Source organism: Ursus maritimus, unplaced genomic scaffold (assembly GCF_017311325.1).
Source record: "Ursus maritimus isolate PB19 unplaced genomic scaffold, ASM1731132v1 scaffold_13, whole genome shotgun sequence".
In the NCBI taxonomy this organism is placed as follows: Eukaryota; Metazoa; Chordata; class Mammalia; order Carnivora; family Ursidae; genus Ursus; species Ursus maritimus.
In genome coordinates this window covers 17,235,837-17,241,836 of record NW_024423675.1, presented here as the reverse complement: position 1 = coordinate 17,241,836, position 6,000 = coordinate 17,235,837, and the positions used below count along the sequence as shown (strand labels likewise).

The following is a 6,000-nucleotide window of genomic DNA, read 5'->3' as shown; positions in this document are numbered from 1 at the left end:
CTCACATGTTTTTTAATCCATCTATTGATAGACACTTAAGTTGCTTCCATATAAGTTAGTGATTTCATTTCCTTTGGATAAATACCCACAAGTGGAATTGCTGGATCATATGGTAGTTTTATTTTTAATTTTTTGAGGAAATGCCATGCTGTTTTCCATAGTAGCTGCACCAATTTACATTGCCACCAACAGTGCACATGGGTTTCCTTTTCTCCACATCCTCATTAACACTTCTTATTTCTTACCTTAAAAAAAAAAATAGTTTTTTATCTGAGACAGAGAAAGAGAGAGAGAACACAAGTCGGGGGCAGGGGTTTAGGGAGAGGGAGAAGCAAACTCCCCACCAAGCAGGGAGCCTGATGCGAGGCTCGATCCCAGGGCCTTGAGATCATGACCTGGCAGACGCTTAACTGACTGAGCCACCCAGGCGCCCCTCTTCCTTTTTGATAACAGCTACTCTAATGTATGAGATGATGTCTCATTGTGGCTTTGATTTGCATTTCCCTGATGATTAGTGATGACGAGCACCTTTTCACGTACCTGCTGTTGACCGCCTGTATGTCTTCTTTGAAAAATATCTATTCAGATCCTCTGCCCATTTTTTAATCAGTTTTTTGTTTGTGTTTGTTTGTTTTACTATTGAGTTATATGAGTTCCTTATATACTTTAAATACTCTTTATCAGATATATGATTTGCAAATATTTTCTCCCATTCAGTAGGTTGCCTTTTCGTTTTGTTGATAGTTTCCTTTGATGTGCAGAAGACTTTTAGTTTGAGGTAGTTCCACATATTTATTTTTGCTTTTGTTGTCTTTGCTTTTGGTGTCAAATCCAAACAATCATTACCAAGACCTACGTCAAGGAGCTTACTGCCTATGTTTTCCTCTTGAAGTTTTCTGGTTGGAGGTCTTCTGTTCAAGTCTTTAATCCGGATTGAGTTAAGTTTTGTGTTTGGTGTAAGACAGTTGTCCAGTTTCATTCTTTTGCATGTGGCTGTCCAGTTTTCCCAACATCATTTATTGAAGAGACTGTCTTTTCATCATTGTATATTCTTGCCTCCTTTGCATAAATTGACAGTATAAGCGTGGGTTTATTTCTGGCCTCTCTCTTCTGTTCTATTGATCTATGTGTCTGTTTTTGTGCCAGTACCATACTGTCTTGATGATTACAGCTTTGTAATGTAGTCTAAAGTCGGGAAGCATAATGTTTCCACCTTTGCTCTTTGTATTTTTATTGTTGTTGTTGTTAGCTAATCATATTAATTGATGTCTTCAGATGTAGAAGTTGAAGTCCAAAGTATAAGTTCAGTAAGGAGAAAGTGACAAAGTATTCTTTCCCTTATTCATTCCTTCATTCAGCAAAATATAGGGAATATTTACATGTACATTTTTAGGTTCTGAGATACACAAGTAAAAAAGGCAAGAAATTCTCTACCCTCGTGGCACACTGGTTCTGGTTGGGGAGATATACACACATACATACGTATATACATACAAATTAATCTAAAAGATGGTTGGGTGGTAAGAGCTATAGAGAAAATGGGGACAGGAGATCATTACTTTATATGAGCCAACTCATCCCTGGATGATGGAAGAGAGGCAGAACGGTAAAGATCTAAGCAGAAGGAAACATCAAGGATAACAGCCCTAGAGCAGAATGAACTTAATGTGCTTAAGGAATAACAAGCAAACCAGGGCAGGTGGAGCCTCGTGAGGAAGAAGGAGAGTAGAAGACAATGAAGTGTGAGATGCGACAGGGGCCAGAACATGTAAGATTTGGTAGTGCTGGCAAGGAGTCTGTGTTTTCATTCAAGTGAGAGGGATGCTATTGGGGAGTTTGGAGCAGGAGGTTTCCATGTGAAGAAGATTGCTCTAGCTATTGTATGACAGATAGATGCTAGGGTGGAAAGAACGGAAGGTGGGTGGCACAGAAGTTTAGAATAGATCAATCCAGAAAAATAAAACTTTTCGCATATAAAGTTAAAAGGTATTTGAAAGAAGAGATGGGAAGGAGATGGGTCAAGGAAAGGAAGACTGAGGAATTAGTCAGAAGGTTGGAGCTCCTGGAGAAAAGTATCTATTGAAAAATAGTGACTAGTGGGATTCCTGGTGTCAGTATGTCTGAGACATTTTAAAACAAGGAGGTCCGCTATTCAATTTCAACTTCTCTGTGGTTCCTCTACCCCAAGCCTTATTTAAAATTTGCTGCACATACTGTACTGCATTGGTGGTACTTTGAAGATAAAAAGGAATCTGGTTGGTGTCCAGTATATGACCACACACTATGGGACAAGGAGAGCATACAGAATATGGCAAGATGATTCACACGATAAACTAATTGAATGGATTTGAGAGTATGAAACCATCAGTGATGAACAAAAATGGAAATTCCTCCAAGATTCTCAGGAGGGATTTGTGTAAACATTGGCTTTCCCAGGACATAGGTGATGGTGGTTTGAGCCAACTTATTTGAAGCCTGAAGGGCAGGATGACCTAGCTGATTCCAGGTCACACATGTAACTAAAGAACAAAGAGGCAGCATACAGTTTTATGGTGTGATTAGGTCAGCAGCATAAATCTTCAGACTCATCTTTCCCAATCAGATGTTTTTCCCAGCGGTTACTTCTATTAATAATTCATTTATGTATTCATTTGACAAATATATATTCAGCACCTACTCTGTGCCGGATATTGTGTTGAGAGCTGAGGATATGGCAGTAAACAGCATATAAAACATAACAGCTATGCCAGTTGCTAACTTGACCCCACTCCAGCCTTCAGAATGGCTAGACTTTGGCCCAGTGAAACGCAAGGTCACCCATGTTGGGGCTTTTGGGGGAAAGAAGCTGCATCCCTCTTCTGTAGGAACTTCTTGTCTCCTTCATGTGGGGAGCCATTAGCTGCTCAAAACAAACTTAGCTATTATCATTATTACTGCTTATCTTTTCCTTAACTTTTTGATTTTCCTTACTATGTCTTATGTGAACTAAATTTCTAAAATAGTTTCCTTATGTAGTCAGATCTTTTGTAATTTACGCTGATACACAGCTTGCAATAACAAAATTTTTGGTGTATGATTAAATTATTTCCTGAAAAGGTCAAAATCTGTTCTAGAACAGAGTAATTTTCTCAACATTTAAACAGAAGAAATAAAGGCAATGTAACAAACACTTTGGAAAATTGTTTGACAGTATCGATCAAAGTTGAATAGACACGTAACTTATAACCTAGGAATTTTACTCTCTGTATATACCCAGCAGATACAAAGAGTTCTATTTGTATTATTTCATTTACAGAAAGCTTGAAAACTGACAAAGCTCAGGAGACTGACTACCTAGGGGGTTAGAATGACCAGAAGGGAACAAGAGGAAGTTTTGGGAGCTGGTCATGTTCTGTTTCTTTACCTGGGTGCTGGTTACATGGATATGTTCACATTGTAAAAATTCATTGAGATATATATTTAAGATTTATGTACTTATCTTTATGGATATTATACTTGAATGAAAAGGTTTTCTTTAATTTAAATTCAATCAGCCACCATACGGTACATCATTAGTATCAGGTGTAGAGTTCAGTAATTCATCGGTTGCGTATAACACCCAGTGCTCATCCTATCACGTGCCCTCCTTAATACCCGTCACCCAGTTTACTTCAAAAAGTAGAGGTAAAATGCATTTATTATTCTCCCTGGAGATCATAACTCACTATTCTGAAATACTGTGGATTCTTATGAATATTTGGTGATGATTGCTGTCATTTTAATTACAATATTTCCTTTTATCATCCTCCTTGGGGGATAATTTTTCAGCAAATACATGTTGGAAATTCTTAAAGAAGAAAAAAAAAACACCAACCAAGCAAAATGGTTCTAATCCAGCATAACATTTAACTATTATTACAAAAAAGGATATGTATCACTGAACCCTCATGCAGACAGAATTTACAAGTTCTATTGAGCTAGACATTTGTTTTTATTTTTTTGAAATCAAAATTTCAAGCTTATATCTTTCAGCATGACTCTCTTTTGCTACAGTTATCTATACATATAGAAAATGTTGTCTCTCAAATATTTCTTGAATCTATTCTATCATCTGATCTCAGCTCTCCTTGCTTTGGGGCAGGTTCTAATTATCCTTTCCTAGACTACAGCAACAGCCTGATAATTTGTCACAACCTGACCCCAGTCTTGCTCCCTCCAACAGCCTTATCTAGCCTCCATAGTGACCCATCTTGCAACAATCTGATTATTACATTCCTTTCTTTCAAACCATCTCAGTTAATGGAAACTCCATCCTTAGAGTTCTCTGACCAAACACTTTTGTCTCATCCTTGACTCCTTTCTTTTTATCTGTCAGAAAAATCCAATTAACTCTATTTTCAAAACATAACCCAAATCTGTTCATTTAATGTCACTGACATTACTACTATCTCTGTCAGAGCACCATCATTTCTTGCCTAGACTCTTTATTGCAAAGGCCTACAAACGAATCTCCTTGCTGCCATTCTTGTCCCCCTACAGTCTTGATGTAGCCCCTTGATGGAGCATATTTGATGTAGCACCAGAGTGATTTTAACACACATACACAAACACACACATCAGCTTATGATACTTCAATGCCTCACAACCCCTAGTGGCTCCCACTTTCACTCAGAGAAAGATCTGAAGCCCTTGTGTAGCCCTATGAGAACTTTGCCCCCTGTTAACTCTCTAACTTTATCACCTGCATGCTTTATGGTTTCTGTGGTGTTCTATGAACACACCAGGCACACTCATTACTTAGGTCTTTCACATTGGCTATTCCCTCTGCCTGAAATGGTCTTCCTCAGATATCTGTAAACCTCATTCCATTACTTACTACCAGGGTTTGGTCAGATGTCTCTTTTCTCATAAGACTTACCTGCACAGACTGACTTACTCTGAAGACCTGTATGATGGTGAAGGAAGAAAAACCAGAAGTTGGGGGAGGGAAAGAAAGACATGGTTTCTGCTTTCAGGGAATTAGAGTATCTTGAGCATTGCAGACTGTAAATAGACAGTTGCAATGCAGTATAATAAATGCTATGAGATAATTAAAAAAATATAATTCTAAACTTGGAAAGACAGGAGTAGGACATAAAAATTTGAAAGTAAATTGCATGTAGATGGGTATTTATAAGAATATAGAGAATGGGAAGAGAAGAGGATTCAGGATAGAACATGAGGGAACAGTCAAAAATATAACTGAAAATTCGGGCAGGAATCTTATTTAAGAAGTCATTACATATAGACTTTCAAGAAGAAGGGGGCTGATCTGAATATAGGTATTAAGGTTGGTAATTAGCTCACTAATGACCTTGATGCATAACATTTCAAGGGAGTATTAAAGAAATTAAGCAGTTGGCAGTGGATTAGGGTCTGGATGAGGTCATAGAAATGAAATTGGTGGGTGTGATCTATATAAACAATTATTTCAAGAAGTTTGTCAAGAAGGGAAGAAGGAAGGTGGAATGAATAAGGAGGAATTTAATTTTATACAAGACAAGGGTACAAAGGGAGGTAAGAAAGTTTGAGAAAATTTCTATGTGACCGAAGGGGAGTTCTCCGTCCTTAAAGGAAATACTCTAGGGTTATAGAGTGCTAGGATAGCTAGAGAAAAACTGGCAAATGAGAAGGTAGATAGCTACGTCTCAGGAAAATGAAACTGGCCTGGCTGTGTAGGAAATACAGGATTGGATGACTCTACCCAACCACCATCTTGAATTGTACAAAGGAAAAATAAAAATAAAGAATGAATATATTTAGGGAACCAAGAGATATTTTCAGAGTGTGTCTTATAATCAACATAATATTAGTAACTGGGAATGACATTCCTTTTGGATGTGGCCAGTATTGAGGGACAACATAAGTTCCATTTTCCAGAATGGTCACATTTTTAATTTTAGGGACTTTAATCATATCAACTCTTTGGCTTTATCTGCCAAATTGAAGATTCTAAATTTTGAAAATATATCTTAATTTGGA

General features: G+C 37.5%; 1 long non-coding RNA gene across 1 annotated transcript in view; it reads left to right on the top strand.

The window, feature by feature from the left end:
* Positions 1–6,000, top strand: part of LOC103675854 — a 407,534-nt gene that overhangs the window by 160,704 nt on the left and 240,830 nt on the right. The window lies entirely within an intron of this gene.